We start from the raw sequence: 19675 nt of genomic DNA, 5'->3' as shown, positions 1-19675 counted from the left end.
TGTGGACCGGACACACCAATGTTGGAGAAAACAGAATTTATGCTTACCTGATAAATTACTTTCTCCAACGGTGTGTCCGGTCCACGGCCCGCCCTGGTTTTTTAATCAGGTCTGATGAATTATTTTCTCTAACTACAGTCACCACGGTACCATATGGTTTCTCCTATATATATTTCCTCCTGTCCGTCGGTCGAATGACTGGGGTGGGCGGAGCCTAGGAGGGACTATATGGCCAGCTTTGCTGGGACTCTTTGCCATTTCCTGTTGGGGAAGAGAATATCCCACAAGTAAGGATGACGCCGTAGACCGGACACACCGTTGGAGAAAGTAATTTATCAGGTAAGCATAAATTCTGTTTTTGTTTTCTCAACTGGGAGAAAGTCACCAATTAAGTGCATTATGCAGAAACTGTATGACCTCTTGACATGTGGCACACAGTGTGCAGAGGAGGAAAGGCCCAGCAGTACACAGACTTTGCTTCCTGCAGATGCTCATTAATAGCTGCTAACTATAGCAAAGATTCTGTATATCACCCGTTTCTAAAGAGGTCCACACAATATATTTCTGCCAGCCAACTTTCCTTCTGTTAGTTGATCAATCAAAAGCTTAGAAACCTATAATGAAAGAAACACTAAAATTGCCAGTATTAGTATTGCATGCTGAGCCAAGTGAAATGTATAAACTGAATGCTTCTCCATCGATATACCCATGAAATCAACACTAATGTTTTATTCTGCCTAACAATTTACAGCATGCGCTGAGTTTGTAGACCTATTAAAATAACAATATAACGCTAATACAAAGAGGACAATGCTTAAAGATACTTTAGTGCACCGCACAGATAAGCAATGAATAAAGGACATTTTGGATTTCATAAAATTATTGATATAACAGTGGTAGCTCTTGAAATGTAAGAATAATGCTAAGATTTGCCTAGTTGATATTGCTATAATTGTGGATTCACTTGATCAGATAAAATAATTTTGTCCACAAGTAACAGCAGTTCTGCACAGACAAGGCTGCTGCTTAGGAAACCATGCATACACACACAATAGGACCATGTGAAGCTTCCTTTCACATGTAAATCTATGCTGTCCCCTTGTTAGATTGTGCAGCATTACTGCCCTGGGTACCACAGATGTCCAGTTACGTTTGAATCTCCATGTGGCACGGTGTTTTGCAGTGTGCCCCTCGCTGAGAAGTATATATTTTGCTGCAGTCCAAGACAACACAGCTAACATTTGTAAGTAGAACTTGTTTCTTTTCTTGTTTTCCAGTGTTTGTGTGGCATATTAGCTCCTGATACTGAAATGAACAGTTTTCTTTTTTCTTTGTGCTTTGCTTCTGTGATTGTGTATTTCACCTCAGTAGCATAATGAAAAGCTCCTACATTGCCATGGTGCAGATATTTATATGGCTGCTTGAAATACTTTATAGTGGTCATTTAAGGCTTGACAGTTCGAGGGAATTAGGGGACCAATGCCACTAAAATGTTACTTCTTACGCCTAAATGTCTGGGTAATTTTATAAGCAGTTATATATAAAATTGTTTCTTGGGTCCTTTAGAGTGTGCATCGATCTCTAACGTGTACATTTTTTTTCATGAATTTTAGATTTTTTTTATGTTAAAAAAATGGTATTAAATCTCAGAATAAATAAACTTATGGCTCATCTTTTTTTAACAGATATGTCTGTACCATAAGAGCTTAGTTTAGTATATAGGCTCATATGTTTTATATGTTATATGTTTTAATACTTAACAGTTAATTACTTATGCAATATAAGAGGAAATAACCATTTACTGGAATATTAATAATAAATGCAATTTGAGAAAGTCCAGTATATGTCAAATTTGTACAAAAATGATCAAATCACAAAATATTTTATAATAAACATTTTGCATAATAAACTATTTATTGGAGTCTAGAACATATGTTAAGCCAGTGTGAATTGGCAAATCTTTCTCACTTAGCAAATCTTGTAGGAAGAATTGTCTGAAAATGCTACACCCTGATAAATCTGCAACATATTCCTTATGTTATGAAAGAATGTTGTATTTACTTCTTATACTCACATACAGTTGTGTTATTGAGGTCTGTACTCTGGTTGCTTAAGATGCACACGAGGGTGCACCATGCCATAAGCTATTTCTCTTGTCTTTTAGTATCCATGGATACGAAAAAGAACATACAGTGCTAAGAGAAATCAGGTTAAAAAATGCATACAAAATATATATAAATAATACAGTAAAGCTAAGACATTTCCTCACCAGTAACTGACAAATGAAACTTGTATTCCATGCTAATGATTGTGCTTATTAGCTCCAGTGTAAGTTGTTAGCTTAGTTGGGACGAGGGACTGAGGGGAGTACCAAAGCTTCAATTTTTTGATTTGTTAAAATATTTTTTTCTATTTTAAGTGACAACTATTTTCAGTCAGCATTTAACTTTGTGATTGTATGAAGTGAGATATTAGCTTTGATATTAATAATATAAATTTTACATATACTGTTTTTTAATTGATATATATATGTGTGTGTGTGTGTGTTATAGGTAAAGTCAGATATTGGGTAATCCTAGGATTACCCGGGTAAGATGGACAGTACCCAAGCGGCTGTGGGTAAAGCCTGATGTATGATCATAAATCCTCTCAGAGTGTGGAGTCACTGCATCAAACATATATAGCATGCACTGTAATTCCCCCATCTTCACTATCTTTTTTGCCTCTGCCTGGGGGGTTTCAAGGGGGGCGAAGGTTCACTTGGGGTGGATGCCAGAGGATCGGTGGGGCACCTTCCTTGAACCTCCCAGGCGGAGGCAAAAGAAATAGTGTAGATGGGGGAATTATAGTAAATCGGGCATTACCCCCAGCAGCTTGGGTAATGTCCATTTTACCCAGGTAATCCTAGGATTACCCAGATTTTTTACTTTACCCGTAACATATATATATATATAATTAATGTGAGAATGTAACCACTTTTTTAATTCCCCCTAACAAAAATGTGTCCACAACCAATCACTTCTGAAAATGTAGTAATCTGTGGGCACATAAATTTGTTTTTTTCAGTTAGAGTAGATGCATGCCAGGGCTCCTCTCCAAAACAAGCACCGATTCCCTTAGTAGCTAGATTGGTAGGAATAATAATCAAAGGTATTCTTAAGACCTGAAGAAAATAATAATAATATGTATATGTTTTACTGCCCCCATTTAATATTAATGTCTTCAATATAGGTTTTCTGTAAGGCATATGCCCCCCTCCCCAAAGGACTAAGCTACCACTTCAGTCATTTTTTTTATGCCAATAAGCCAGCATTAGTTAAATTATGTGCTGCACAACAAGCTAGTCCCGCTGATATGCCACTGATATTATATTTGATTTTAATTTGTCGTCCACCCCTAGCCCCGGATACTATTCTGTGCATGCCCATGGTCATCAGATCAGTGCTTATATCTTGCTCAGTAGGATTTTGCTACTTTAAAAATTGCATCCACTTTGCTTTGTGTGTTTTTGTTCAATGTTTGACACTGAAGTAGATGTAAAGCTAATAACTGAGTGACAATTGCAGTTATACTGTAGAGGGGCTCACCTACTTATTTGTGCATCAGTGCAGGGGGAGTAACAACAAGCATCGTAGCGGAGAAGGATATGGCTTTCTAGGGGTCCCACCCATCCAGCACTACAGTACCAAAGTAGCAAGTGCACTCTTCTGCAGTTTATGTGCAATGAAAAATAGCTGAGTAGAGTATAAGAGGTGAAACGGAGAGACATTCAATCAACACATTAAGAGGTGGAGAAGTAGGCTTGATTGACAGGAGTACAACTTTTGACAGGGTTGGGCTTGTAGAGACTAAGCCAAATGAAACAATAGGATGTGGTAAATGGTTTGACTGAAATTCAAATTCTGTTGCCCAATAACGGGATTTTGCAATAGACCTGCTCATCTAGTAGTATGATATAAGCATGGCAGTACTGCTAACATGACTTAAATGTGTTTAGATAACTGCTGCAATAAATTGTTAAATGAAAACTCAGTTATATAAATGGGAAGGTCTCGGTCACACACTTTTTCCTGGGACCCTGTGAGGACTAGTTACTCTCTTGTACTGCTAATAAATTATTATTTATAAAGAGCTGCTATGTACTAGAGTTCTGTGTATATGAGCAAAATGTACAAAGATACATACATTTTACTATTCAAATGAATATAAGAGGAAGGAATAACAGAAAATGTAACATTGCTACAAAGTTATGTGGCAGTAGCTGATAACTACAAGATCATACCTTTTAAAGAGGTTCTGATATTTAACCTTGTGTGTGTTGTAGTCCCTATATTCATTTTGCACTGTGTAACTTCTGATAACTTCACTTTAATTATTTAATTCTAGTTTACTATAGTTACGTTTTATTTTTTTTACTAACATTGTTTAGAGTGTCTATGGCAACTACACCTTCCAACATGACTGAATGTGCTTCTTTTGTTTTTAAAATTATTAAAAAAAAATACACATTTCAAAATGTCCCCAGAAATTGTTAAAAAAAAAAAAGCTGCTTAAAGCAGGGTTCTTCAAACTTTTCCCCAAAACCCAGTGCAATGGTAATATATACCGTTGCAACCTTTATTTTTATGTTTTGTCTGAAAAAATATCTGAAGTAATATAAAAGAAAGCGGCAAAGTGACTAAAATATGTGCGTACTTTATTGCTGATTGTAGTCAAACTTGAAAGTGTTGTAAAAGGTAATAACACACTCACCACACACACTCTCATATACCATACTCACATATAACATACTCTAATACAACACACAATCATAACACACGCACATACTACACACCACACTCTCATATAACACACATACACTCATATAACACACACCAATACAACACACATATGTATGTGTGTGTGTGTGTGTATATATATATATATATATATATATATATATGTGTGTGTGTGATATATATATATATATGTGTGTGTGTAAATATATATATATATATATATATATATATATATATACAGTATCCCACAAAAGTGAGTACACCCCTCACATTTTTGTAAATATTTTATTATATCTTTTCATATGACAACACTGAAGAAATGACACTTTGCTACAGTGTAAGGTAGTGAGTGTACTGCCTGTATAACAGTGTAAATTTGCTGTCCCCTCAAAATAACTCAACACACAGCCATTAATGTCTAAACCGTTGGCAACAAAAGTGAGTACACCCCTAAGTGGAAATGTCCAAATTGGGCCCAAAGTGTCAATATTTTGTGTGGCCACCATTATTTTCCAGCACTGCCTTAACACTCTTGGGCATGGAGTTCATCAGAGCCTCACAGGTTGCCACTGGAGTCCTTTTCCACTCCTCCATGACGATATCACGGAGCTGGTGGATGTTAGAGACCTTGCGCTCCCCCACCTTCCATTTGAGGATGCTCCACAGATGCTCAATACGGTTTAGGTCTGGAGACATGCTTGGCCAGTCCATCAACTTTATCCTCAGCTTCTTTAGCAGGGCAGTGGTTGTCAGGGTGTGTGTTTGGGGTCGTTATGTTGGAATACTGTCCTGCGGCCCAGTCTCCAAAATGTATGTCACGGTACATGTTGGCATTCATGGTTCCCTCAATGAACTGTAGCTCCTCAGTGCCGGCAGCACTCATGCAGGCCCAGACCATGACACTCCCACCACCATGCTTGACTGTAGGCAAAACACACTTGTACTCCTCACCTAGTTGCCGCCACACACGCTTGACACCATCTGAACCAAATAAGTTTATTTTTGTCTCATCTGACCACAGGACATGGTTCCAGTAATCCATGTCCTTAGTCTGCTTGTCTTCACCAAACTGTTTGCAGGCTTTCTTGTGCAACATCTTTAGAAGAGGCTTCCTTCTTGGACGACAGCCATGCAGACCAATTTGATGCAGTGTTCGGCGTATGGTTTAAGCACTGACAGGCTGACCCCCGCCCCTTCAACCTCTGCAGCAATGCTGGCAGCACTCCTACGTCTATTTCCCAAAGACAACCTCTGAATATAACGCTGAGCACGTGCACTAAACTTCTTTGGTCAGAGGCCTGTTCTGAGTGGAACCTGTCCTATGAAACCGCTGTATGGTCTTGCCCACCGTGCTGCAGCTCAGTTTCAGGGTCTAGGCAATCTTCTTATAGCCTAGGCTATCTTTATGTGGTGCAACAATTCTTTTTTTCAGATCCTCAGAGAGTTCTTTGCCTTGAGGTGCCATGTTGAACTTCTATTGACCAGTATGAGAGAGTGTGAGAGCGATAACAACAAATTTAACACATCTGCTCCCCATTCACACCTGAGACCTTGTAACACTAACGAGTCATATGACACCGGGGAGGGAAAATGGCCAATTGGGCCCAATTTGGACATTTCCACTTAGGGGTGTACTCACTTTTGTTGCCAACGGTTTAGACATTAATGGCTGTGTGTTGAGTTATTTTGAGGGGACAGCAAATTTACACTGTTATACAGGCTGTACACTCACTACTTTACATTGTAGCAAAGTGTCATTTCTTAAGCGTTGTCACATGAAAAGATATAATAAAATATTTACAAATATGTGAAGGGTGTACTCACTTTTGTGAGATACTGTGTGTATATATATATATATATATATATATATATATATATATGTATATATATATATATGTGTGTGTTTATGTGTGTGGGCCTCAAGCCCGCCTCTGGTATCAGTCACTCATGAGTTCTAAACTTCTGGCTTTGAGTAAGGCTTTACTTGCTGATACTCGAGTGCTTCTCAATTCCCTTTTTGTTCTAAACTTCTCGCCTGAAAGGGACACGAAACCACATTTTTTTCTTTCATTATATCTGTCCAAGAGCAAGCAACTTTAAACAACTTTCCAATTTACTTCTATTATCTAATTTGCTTCATTCTCCTTGTTGAAAGGCGTATATAAATAGACTCAGGAGCTGCTGATTGGTGACTGTACATAGATGCCTTGTGTTATGGCTCACCCATGTGCATTGCTATTTCTTCAACAAAGAATACATAAAGAATGAAGCAAATTAGATAAAACATGAAAAACAATTGTTGGGTTTAGTGCTAATTTAGTTGAGCCACACACAGCCACACTACCCTGTGTTGTAAATTTTAGATTTTTTTTTTGTGGCCATACTTATTTTTTATATCATAACACATTTTTTTTGTACCCAAGCTTGGTTGTCTCTTCAGTCTTCTGTGGTAGCCAAGGGGTTAAATGCAAGACAGAGCAGAAAGAAGAATATAAGGCTTGACCTCTAAACCTAAAAGAAGATAAATGGCCTACCACAATGAACTAGCAGGAGAGACATTAGCCAGGCCCTGCACAGAAAGCAACAGGAGCTGTAAGGGCCCAACATAAGAATGGCAGGATCCCCCCTCCCCTTCTGACCTACAAGACAGCCTGCAGAACAAGAGAGCTGTAGGATTTTCAGTTTCCACTGCCCTCAATCTATAGGAGTGGGATCCACAGAGACCGGGGCTGTGCCTGTCAGATCAGAGTGACTCTGAGCCTGCTGCCACCTCAGAGTTAGCACTGTGAGCACTGAATAGCATCCTGCCACACAGCTGCCATGTGCTTGCAAGTTTTTTTCTAACAGTGCAGTGCTGTTTGGATAAAGCTATGCACTTTGACAACCCAGTAAGGCCCACATTTTATTTGTGATTCAGACAAAGCATACAGTTTTAAACAACTTTCCAATGTATTTCTATTGTCAAATGTGCTTTGTTCCCAGGGCATACTATTCTTTGTGGAGATACTGAAGTAGGTAGCATGCATATGTCTGGAGCACCACATACCAGGTCAAACTGCTGCCATCTAGTGCTTTTACAAACATATTACAAATCTTGCAAAACTGCTGAAGTACAGTACTGCAGACTCGTGCATGTTCCTGAGCTTACCGCCCTGGTTTTCAACATACCAAGAGAACAAAGAAATTTTGATAATAGAAGTAAATTGGAATGTTGTTTAAAATAGCATGTTCTATCTGAATTATGAAAGAAAAATGGTGGGTTTCATGTCCCTTTAACATAAGGAGATATTAAAAAAACACACACACACAACACAGATACTTTAAGAAAATATGGTGCAATATTTACAACAAATTTGAAATTATGTATGTCCTAATTAGTATGCAGCTGGGTAAATGACCCATGAATCAGTGGTGTTCTATTTGAAGACATTGCATTTTAATGCCTCACATAGTGTTATACATTTAATTTCAGTTAAAACTAGATCAGTGAAGTATTTAGCACCTGCCTAGTATTAGGATTACATAATGTTTTCTACTAGGGTGCTGTAAATTTAGATATTCAGGTGAGTTAATATTACCCTTTTGTAAGGTATACTTTAAAGGCCAAAATGGTTTTGTGCGATCCTTTAACATTTAGTGTTACAGTTTATATATTTCATATGGACCCAAGCTTTGTTTTAATCAATAAATTCTTTTTCTTTTTTTTTTTTTTTTTGGTCAAATATTTTTAGGGGCTTGCTCTCATTTGTTAGACTAATTTTTTTAAAGAGAGAGAGAGATTTTCCCAAAATCTGCTTTTGTTCGCTATGTAACCAACTGTATAGAATGTAAATGCATATACAGATTCTTGCTTGCTCCTGTTTGTCGAATGGGTCTTTTCATATACAAGGAAGGGGGGAGTGTCTGCTCATCTTGATTTCCCATCCCCCATCACTGGGTGTCCCAGCCTAACCTTATCAACAGTACTAAACTGTGAGCTTCTAAGGAAGTTTTAAAAAGGTTTTATACTGGATTTTTATATTAGTATGTATGCATATTCTTCTTTATAGTATTGTCTACTACTTGCAGTTATATGAAAATTGGTGTATACTGTCCCTTTAAGGAGTTTTCCTGAGAGGTGCCCAGTTTATGGCATCTCATACAGCAAGTGAAGCAGTAGCAATGTGGATAAAAGACTAATTACAATTGCATCACTTTTGAAACACAATGGCAAAAGGGTTTATGCAAATGTTTATAATAGTAAAATATCTGCATGTCTGTTTTGTTATAGTAAAGTAGTCTTGATGGATAGAACAAATGTTTTTTCCATAGGCTCTACGTGGGTGTTCTGGAGTGTTCTAGAGGTGTAGTTTGGATTTCTAACTTGGCCCAGCATGCGGAATTCATAAAGATTGCCTCTGTGAAGTATCTTGTCTTATAGTCAGAGCATTTCAAAGCTGACAAGCTTGTCTCATTTTTAGTTTTGCATTTTTTATTTTTTTAAAGGACACTGTTCTGTAAAATGTGTTTTTCCTTTATGTTTTTCTACTGACCTGATTTATCAGCTGCAGAGTACTAAATGCATTGGAAAATGCTCCTTTAAGTTGTATTTGAAATAGCTGTTTTTTCTCATTGATAAATCACATATTGTTCTCAAGAACATGTCTATTCTAATGGACTGAGCCTGCAGGAAGAGCAGAGCTGCTTAACTAACCCCTCTCTATTCACAAAGGCTAATACTTAGGTTCTGAAATTTTCATTCTGGGTGGTGGTTTCAATGAGCAAACCAGCTATTTAAACTGCAAAAATTAAATCTAAGGGAGCAATTTCAAACAGTTTTCAAGTTTTATTTTTCTTGCATATGTTAGAGTGGACTGTTTTTTAATGGATTTTCTTTTTGTTTCATTTTGCTTTTACTGTAAGGTTTTTAAAGATGTTAAATGGACAATCTAGTCATAATTAAACTTCCATGATTCAGATAGGGCATGCAATTTCAAACAACTTTGCAATTTACTTTTATCATCAAATTTGCTTTGTTCCTTGGTCTTCTTGGTTGAAAGCTAAACCTAGGTAGGCCCATATGCTATTTTCTAAGGCCGACTCTTATCTCAGTTAATTTTTAAAAATTTCCAGCTAGACAGCGCTAGTTAAAGGGACAGTAAACACCAGAATTTCTCCTGTTAAGTGTAGTCAGTCCACGGGTCATCCATTACTTATGGGATATTAACTCCTCCCTAACAGGAAGTTCAAGAGGATCACCCAAACAGAGCTGCTATATAGCTCCTCCCCTCTACGTCACACCCAGTCATTCTCTTGCACCTAACTAATAGATAGGATGTGTGAGAGGACTGTGGTTGTTAAACTTAGTTTTTTATTTCTTCAATCAAAAGTTTGTTATTTTAAACGGCACCGGAGTGTGTTGTTTTTTCTCAGGCAGCATTAGAAGAAGAATCTACCTGAGTTTGTGTATGATCTTAGCGGACGTAACTAAGATCCATTTGCTGTTCTCGGCCATTCTGAGGAGCGAGGTAACTTCAGAACAGGGGACAGCGGGCAGGTTCACCTGCAAGGAGGTATGTTGCAGTATATTATTTTCTAAGGAATGGAATTGACTGAGAAAATACTGCTAATACCGATGTAATGTAAGTACAGCCTTAAATGCAGTAGTAGCAACTGGTATCAGGCTGATATGTATGTATGTTTACACTTAAGTATTTCTGGGGAATGGCACTTCACTGGGAAAATACTGTATACATATAACTTTTAGCCTAATCTGCAGTGTGAGCGGCTAGCAGCTGGCTTTTTAATAACATTTCATAGATTATATTTTAAACGTTTACTGGCATGTTAATCGTTTATTTATCTGAGGTACTTGGTGAAAAATTGTTTTGGGCGATTTTCCACATGGCTGTCGTTTCTTTTGAATTAAAACAGTTTTACTGAGCTTCCCTCACTGTTGTATTATAAGTGGGAGGGGCCTATTTTGGCGCTTTTACTGCGCATTAGAAATTCAGTCACAGTCTGCCTTTTTCTCCCTGCATGATCCAGGACGTCTCTACAGAGCTCAGGGGTCTCCAAAACTAGTTTTGAGGGAGGTAATCACTCACAGCAGACCTGTGAGACTGTGCTTTGACTGTGATAAAAACGCTTATATTTTCAATTGTTATCCGTTTTTTTGATATTAAGGGGTTAATCATCCATTACTAGTGGGTGCAATCCTTTGCTAAATTAATGCATTTACTGTGAAAATTTGGTTTCTATAACTAATCCGGTTCATTGTTATTTCAACTGTGACAGTTTTTGTGTGCTTCTTAAAGGCACAGTAACGTTTTTTATATTGCTTGCAAATTTATTTGAAAAGTATTTTCCAAGCTTGCTAGGCTAATTGCTAGTTTGTTTTAACATGTCTGACACAGAGGAATCTCTTTGTGCAATATGTTCAAAAGCCAAGGTGGAGCCCAATAGAAATTTGTGTACTAATTGCATTGATGCTACTTTGAATAAAAGCCAATCTGTACATTTTAAGAAAATTTCACCAGACAACGAGGGGAAAGTTATGCCGACTAACTCTCCTCACGTGTCAGTACCTGCATCTCCCGCTCGGGAGGTGCGTGATATTGCGACGCCAAGTACATCAGGGCGGCCATTACAAATCACTTTACAAGACATGGCTAATGTTATGACTGAAGTTTTATCTAAATTACCAGAACTTAGAGGTAAACGCGACCACTCTGGGGTGAGAACAGAGTACGCTGATAATGTTAGAGCCATGTCTGATACTGCGTCACAAATGGCAGAACATGAAGACGGAGAGCTTCATTCTGTGGGTGACGGATCTGATCCAAATAGACTGGACTCAGACATCTCAAATTTTAAATTTAAGCTTGAGAACCTCCGTGTATTATTAGGGGAGGTATTAGCGGCTCTGAATGATTGTAACACGGTTGCAATCCCAGAGAAATTATGTAGGCTGGATAGATACTATGCGGTACCGGCGTGTACTGACGTTTTTCCTATACCTAAGAGGCTTACAGAGATTATTACCAAGGAGTGGGATAGGCCCGGTGTGCCCTTTCCCCCCCCCCTCCTATATTTAGAAAAATGTTTCCAATAGACGCCACCACACGGAACTTATGGCAGACGGTCCCTAAGGTGGAAGGAGCAGTTTCTACTCTGGCTAAGCGTACCACTATCCCAGTGGAGGATAGCTGTGCCTTTTCAGACCCAATGGACAAAAAGTTAGAGGGTTACCTTAAGAAAATATTTACTCAACAAGGTTTTATATTACAACCCCTCGCATGCATTGCGCCTGTCACGGCTGCGGCGGCATTTTGGTTTGAGTCTCTAGAAGAGACCATTAGCTCAGTTCCATTGGATGAAATTATAGACAAGCTTAGAGTCCTTAAGCTAGCTAATTCATTTATTTCTGATGCCGTAGTACATTTAACTAAGCTTACGGCTAAGAATTCCGGATTTGCCATTCAGGCGCGCAGAGCGCTGTGGCTAAAATCCTGGTCAGCCGATGTGACTTCTAAATCTAAATTGCTTAACATACCTTTCAAAGGGCAGACATTATTTGGGCCCGGTTTGAAAGAAATTATCGCTGACATTACTGGAGGTAAGGGCCATGCCCTGCCTCAAGACAGAGCCAAACCAAGGGCTAGACAGTCTAATTTTCGTGCCTTTCGTAACTTCAAGGCAGGAGCAGCATCAACTTCCTCCGCTCCAAAACAGGAAGGAACTGTTGCTCGTTACAGACAGGGCTGGAAACCTAACCAGACCTGGAACAAGGGCAAGCAGGCCAGAAAACCTGCTGCTGCCCCTAAGACAGCATGAAGTGAGGGCCCCCGATCCGGAAACGGATCTAGTAGGGGGCAGACTTTCCCTCTTCGCCCAGGCTTGGGCAAGAGATGTCCAGGATCCCTGGGCGTTAGAGATCATATCTCAGGGATATCTTCTGGACTTCAAAGCTTCTCCTCCAAAAGGGAGATTTCATCTTTCAAGGTTGTCAACAAACCAGACAAAGAAAGAGGCGTTTCTACGCTGTGTACAAGATCTTTTGCTAATGGGAGTGATCCACCCGGTTCCGCGGTCGGAACACGGACAAGGGTTTTACTCAAATCTGTTTGTGGTTCCCAAGAAAGAAGGAACCTTCAGACCAATCTTGGATTTAAAGATCCTAAACAAATTCCTAAGAGTTCCATCGTTCAAAATGGAAACTATTCGGACAATCTTACCCATGATCCAAAAGGGTCAGTACATGACCACAGTGGATCTAAAGGATGCGTACCTTCACATACCGATTCACAAGGATCATTACCGGTACCTAAGGTTTGCCTTCCTAGACAGGCATTATCAGTTTGTAGCTCTTCCCTTCGGGTTAGCTACGGCTCCAAGAATCTTTACAAAGGTCCTGGGCTCTCTTCTGGCGGTACTAAGACCGCGAGGAATAGCGGTAGCTCCGTACCTAGACGACATTCTGATACAAGCGTCAAATTTCCAAACTGCCAAGTCTCATACAGAGTTAGTTCTGGCATTTCTAAGGTCGCATGGGTGGAAGGTGAACGTAGAAAAGAGTTCTCTATAGCCACTCACAAGAGTTCCCTTCTTGGGGACTCTTATAGATTCTGTAGAAATGAAAATTTACCTGACAGAGGACAGGTTAACAAAACTTCTCAATGCTTGCCGTGTCCTTCATTCCATTCAACACCCGTCAGTGGCTCAATGCATGGAGGTAATCGGCTTAATGGTAGCGGCAATGGACATAGTACCTTTTGCACGCCTGCATCTCAGACCGCTGCAATTGTGCATGCTAAGTCAGTGGAATGGGGATTACTCAGATTTGTCCCCTATGCTGAATCTGGATCAAGAGACCAGAGATTCTCTTCTATGGTGGCTTTCTCGGCCACATCTGTCCAGGGGGATGCCCTTCAGCAGGCCAGACTGGACAATTGTAACAACAGACGCCAGCCTACTAGGTTAGGGCACTGTCTGGAATTCCCTGAAGGCTCAGGGATCATGGACTCAGGAGGAGAGTCTCCTTCCAATAAACATTCTGGAATTGAGACCAGTTCTCAATGCCCTTCTGACTTGGCCTCAGTTAGCAACTCTGAGGTTCATCAGGTTTCAGTCGGACAACATCACGACTGTGGCTTACATCAACCATCAGGGAGGGACAAGGAGTTCCCTAGCGATGATGGAAGTTTCAAAGATAATTCGCTGGGCAGAGTCTCACTCTTGCCACCTGTCAGCGATCCACATCCCAGGTGTGGAGAACTGGGAGGCGGATTTCCTAAGTCGCCAGACTTTTCATCCGGGGGAGTGGGAACTTCATCCGGAGGTCTTTGCCCAAATACTTCGACGTTGGGGCAAACCAGATATGGATCTCATGGCGTCTCGCCAGAATGCCAAGCTTCCTTGTTAAGGGTCCAGATCCAGGGACCCGGGAGCGGTCCTGATAGATGCTCTGACAGCACCTTGGACCTTCAAGATGGCTTATGTGTTTCCACCCTTCCCGATGCTTCCTCGATTGATTGCCAGGATCAAACAGGAGAAAGCATCGGTGATTCTAATAGCGCCTGCGTGGCCACGCAGGACCTGGTATGCAGATCTAGTGGACATGTCATCCTGTCCACCTTGGTCGCTGCCTCTGAGACAGGACCTTCTAATTCAGGGTCCTTTCAAACATCAGAATCTAATTTCTCTGAAGCTGACTGCATGGATATTGAACGCTTGATTTCTTCTGTTAAGTGTGATCAGTCCACGGGTCATCATTACTTCTGGGATATTACTCCTCCCCAACAGGAAGTGCAAGAGGATTCACCCAGCAGAGCTGCATATAGCTCCTCCCCTCTACGTCACTCCCAGTCATTCTCTTGCACCCAACGACTAGATAGGATGTGTGAGAGGACTATGGTGATTATACTTAGTTTTATGTCTTCAATCAAAAGTTTGTTATTTCAAAATAGCACCGGAGTGTGTTATTATCTCTCTGGCAGAGTTTGAAGAAGAATCTACCAGAGTTTTTTGTTATGATTTTAGCCGGAGTAGTTAAGATCATATTGCTGTTTCTCGGCCATCTGAGGAGAGGTAAACTTCAGATCAGGGGACAGCGGGCAGATGAATCTGCATAGAGGTATGTAGCAGTTTTTATTTTCTGACAATGGAATTGATGAGAAAATCCTGCCATACCGATATAATGTCATGTATGTATACTTTACACTTCAGTATTCTGGGGAATGGTACTTCACTAGAATTACACTGTAAGAAATACATAAAGCTGTTTAATAACTAGAGATTATGTTTAACGTTTTTGCTGGAATGTAAAATCGTTTTCATTTGCTGAGGTACTGAGTGAATAAATGTTTGGGCACTATTTTTCCACTTGGCAGTTGCTTAATCTGTTTTCTGACAGTTTCTGTTCTCCCTCACTGCTGTGTGTGAGGGGGAGGGGCCGTTTTTTGGCGCTTTTACTATGCATCAAATATTTCAGTCAGCAACTCATTGTATTCCCTGCATGATCCGGTTCATCTCTACAGAGCTCAGGGGTCTTCAAAACTTATTTTGAGGGAGGTAATTTCTCTCAGCAGAGCTGTGAGAATTATAGTTTGACTGAGATAAAAAACGTTTATTCTGTAATTTGTTTCCTGCTTTCAGAATTTGTTATCTTTGCTAATGGGATTAAACCTTTGCTAAAGTTGTGTTGTTTACAAGGATTGAGGCTATAACTGTTTCAATTTATTAATTTTCAACTGTCATAGATCTTCTGTGCTTCTTAAAGGCACAGTACGTTTTAATATTATTCTAATTGAATTGTATTTCCAAGTTGCAAGTTTATTTGCTAGTGTGTTAAACATGTCTGATTCAGAGGATGATACCTGTGTCATTTGTTGCAATGCCAAAGTGGAGCCCAATAGAAATTTATGTACTAACTGTATTGATGCTACTTTAAATAAAAATCAATCTGTACAAATTGAACAAATTTCACCAAACAACGAGGGGAGAGTTATGCCGACTAACTCGCCTCACGTGTCAGTACCTACATCTCCCGCTCAGAGGGAGGTGTGTGATATTGTAGCGCCGAGTACATCTGGGCGGCCATTACAAATCACATTACAGGATATGGCTACTGTTATGACTGAGGTTTTGGCTAAATTACCAGAACTAAGAGGTAAGCGTGATCACTCTGGGGTGAGAACAGAGTGCGCTGATAATATTAGGGCCATGTCAGACACTGCGTCACAGGTGGCAGAACATGAGGACGGAGAACTTCATTCTGTGGGTGACGGTTCTGATCCAAACAGACTGGATTCAGATATTTCAAATTTTAAATTTAAACTGGAAAACCTCCGTGTATTACTAGGGGAGGTGTTAGCGGCTCTGAATGATTGTAACACAGTTGCAATACCAGAGAAAATGTGTAGGTTGGATAAATATTTTGCGGTACCGACGAGTACTGAGGTTTTTCCTATACCTAAGAGACTTACTGAAATTGTTACTAAGGAGTGGGATAGTCCGGTGTGCCGTTCTCACCCCCTCCGATATTTAGAAAAATGTTTCCAATAGACGCCACCACAAGGGACTTATGGCAAACGGTCCCTAAGGTGGAGGGAGCAGTTTCTACCTTAGCTAAGCGTACCACTATCCCGGTGGAGGATAGCTGTGCTTTTTCAGATCCAATGGATAAAAAGTTAGAGGGTTACCTTAAGAAAATGTTTGTTCAACAAGGTTTTATATTGCAACCCCTTGCATGCATTGCGCCGATCACGGCTGCAGCGGCATTCTGGATTGAGTCTCTGGAAGAGAACATTGGTTCAGCTACTCTGGACGACATTACGGACAGGCTTAGAGTCCTTAAACTAGCTAATTCATTCATTTCGGAGGCCGTAGTACATCTTACTAAACTTACGGCGAAGAATTCAGGATTCGCCATTCAGGCACGCAGGGCGCTGTGGCTAAAATCCTGGTCAGCTGATGTTACTTCTAAGTCTAAATTGCTTAATATACCTTTCAAAGGGCAGACCTTATTCGGGCCCGGGTTGAAAGAGATTATCGCTGACATTACAGGAGGTAAAGGCCATGCCCTGCCTCAGGACAAAGCCAAAGCCAAGACTAGACAGTCTAATTTTCGTTCCTTTCGTAATTTCAAAGCAGGAGCAGCATCAACTTCCTCTGCACCAAAACAGGAAGGAGCTGTTGCTCGCTACAGACAAGGCTGGAAACCTAACCAGTCCTGGAACAAGGGCAAGCAGACTAGGAAACCTGCTGCTGCCCCTAAAACAGCATGAATTGAGGGCCCCCGATCCGGGATCGGATCTAGTGGGGGGCAGACTTTCTCTCTTCGCCCAGGCTTGGGCAAGAGATGTTCAGGATCCCTGGGCGCTAGAGATAATATCTCAGGGATACCTTCTGGACTTCAAATACTCTCCTCCAAGAGAGAGATTTCATCTGTCAAGATTGTCAACAATCCAGACAAAGAAAGAGGCGTTTCTACGCTGCGTACAAGAGCTCTTGTTAATGGGAGTAATCCATCCAGTTCCACGATCAGAACAGGGACAGGGGTTTTACTCAAATCTGTTTGTGGTTCCCAAAAAAGAGGGAACTTTCAGACCAATCCTGGACTTAAAGATCCTAAACAAATTCCTAAGAGTTCCATCGTTCAAGATGGAGACTATTCGGACAATTTTACCTATGATCCAAGAAGGTCAGTACATGACCACTGTCGATTTAAAAGATGCTTACCTTCACATACCGATTCACAAAGATCATTATCGGTACCTAAGGTTTGCCTTCCTAGACAGGCATTACCAGTTTGTGGCTCTTCCATTCGGATTGGCTACAGCTCCAAGAATCTTCACAAAGGTTCTGGGTGCTCTTCTGGCGGTACTAAGACCGCGGGGAATCTCGGTAGCTCCATACCTAGACGACATTCTGATACAAGCTTCAAGCTTTCAAACTGCCAAGTCTCATACAGAGTTAGTGCTGGCATTTCTAAGGTCACATGGATGGAAGGTGAACGAAAAGAAAAGTTCACTCGTTCCACTCACAAGAGTTCCCTTCCTGGGGACTCTTATAGATTCTGTAGAAATGAAGATTTACCTGACAGAGGACAGGCTAACAAGACTTCAAAGTGCTTGCCGCACCCTTCATTCCATTCAACACCCGTCAGTGGCTCAATGCATGGAGGTAATCGGCTTAATGGTAGCGGCAATGGACATAGTACCCTTTGCACGCTTACACCTCAGACCACTGCAACTGTGCATGCTAAGTCAGTGGAATGGGGATTACTCAGACTTATCCCCTTCTCTGAATCTGGATCAAGAGACCAGAAATTCTCTTCTATGGTGGCTTTCTCGGCCACATCTGTCCAGGGGGATGCCATTCAGCAGACCAGACTGGACAATTGTAACAACAGACGCCAGCCTTCTAGGTTGGGGTGCCGTCTGGAATTCTCTGAAGGCTCAGGGACAATGGAGTCAGGAGGAGAGTCTCCTGCCAATAAACATTCTGGAATTGAGAGCAGTTCTCAATGCCCTCCTGGCTTGGCCCCAGTTGACAACTCGGGGGTTCATCAGGTTTCAGTCGGACAACATCACGACTGTAGCTTACATCAACCATCAGGGAGGGACAAGAAGCTCCCTAGCTATGATGGAAGTATCAAAGATAATTCGCTGGGCAGAGTCTCACTCTTGCCACCTGTCAGCAATCCACATCCCGGGAGTGGAGAACTGGGAGGCGGATTTCTTAAGTCGTCAGACTTTTCATCCGGGGGAGTGGGAACTTCATCCGGAGGTCTTTGCCCAAATACTTCGACGTTGGGGCAAACCAGAGATAGATCTCATGGCGTCTCGACAGAACGCCAAGCTTCCTCGTTACGGGTCCAGATCCAGGGATCCAGGAGCAGTCCTGATAGATGCTCTGACAGCACCTTGGGACTTCAGGATGGCTTACGTGTTTCCACCCTTCCCGTTGCTTCCTCGATTGATTGCCAGAATCAAACAAGAGAGAGCATCAGTGATTCTAATAGCACCGGCGTGGCCACGCAGGACTTGGTATGCAGACCTGGTGGACATGTCATCCTGTCCACCTTGGTCTCTACCTCTGAAACAGGACCTTCTGATACAGGGTCCCTTCAAACATCAAAATCTAACTTCTCTGAAGCTGACTGCTTGGAAATTGAACGCTTGATTTTATCAAGAGTCAGTTATTGATACCTTAATACAGGCTAGGAAACCTGTTACCAGAAAGATTTACCATAAGATATGGCGTAAATACCTATATTGGTGTGAATCCAAAGGTTACTCTTGGAGTAAGGTTAGGATTCCTAGGATATTTTCTTTTCTACAAGAAGGTTTAGAAAAGGGTTTATCTGCTAGTTCTTTAAAGGGACAGATCTCAGCTCTGTCCATTCTGTTACACAAACGTCTGTCAGAAGTTCCTGACGTCCAGGCTTTTTGTCAGGCTTTGGCCAGGATTAAGCCTGTGTTTAAAACTGTTGCTCCACCATGGAGTTTAAACCTTGTTCTTAAGGTTTTACAGGGCGTTCCGTTTGAACCCCTTCATTCCATTGATATAAAGTTGTTATCTTGGAAAGTTCTATTTTTAATGGCTATTTCCTCGGCTCGAAGAGTCTCTGAATTATCAGCCTTACATTGTGATTCTCCTTATTTGATTTTTCATTCGGATAAGGTAGTCCTGCGTACTAAACCTGGGTTCTTACCTAAGGTAGTTACTAACAGGAATATCAATCAAGAGATTGTTGTTCCTTCTTTATGCCCAAATCCTTCTTCAAAGAAGGAACGTCTACTGCACAACCTGGATGTAGTCCGTGCTCTAAAATTTTACTTACAGGCAACTAAGGAATTTTGACAAACGTCTTCTCTGTTTGTCATTTACTCTGGGCAGAGGAGAGGTCAAAA

General features: G+C 40.9%; 1 protein-coding gene across 4 annotated transcripts in view; it reads left to right on the top strand.

Moving 5' to 3' along the window:
* ANKRD6 (ankyrin repeat domain 6) overlaps positions 1 to 19675 on the top strand; it is a 719155-nt gene that overhangs the window by 122992 nt on the left and 576488 nt on the right. The window contains exon 2 of one of the 4 annotated variants that reach the window (XM_053710541.1): positions 1107 to 1243. The exons of the other annotated variants lie outside the window; for them this stretch is intronic. The gene's annotated coding sequence lies outside the window, so the exon portion shown is untranslated. The remainder of the gene's footprint in view (positions 1 to 1106; positions 1244 to 19675) is intronic. 4 annotated transcript variants of the gene reach the window in all.

This window comes from Bombina bombina, chromosome 4 (genome assembly GCF_027579735.1).
Source record: "Bombina bombina isolate aBomBom1 chromosome 4, aBomBom1.pri, whole genome shotgun sequence".
Classification (NCBI taxonomy): domain Eukaryota; kingdom Metazoa; phylum Chordata; class Amphibia; order Anura; family Bombinatoridae; genus Bombina; species Bombina bombina.
The sequence above is the reverse complement of the archived record's forward strand: the minus strand, read 5'-3'. Positions and strand labels throughout refer to the sequence as shown.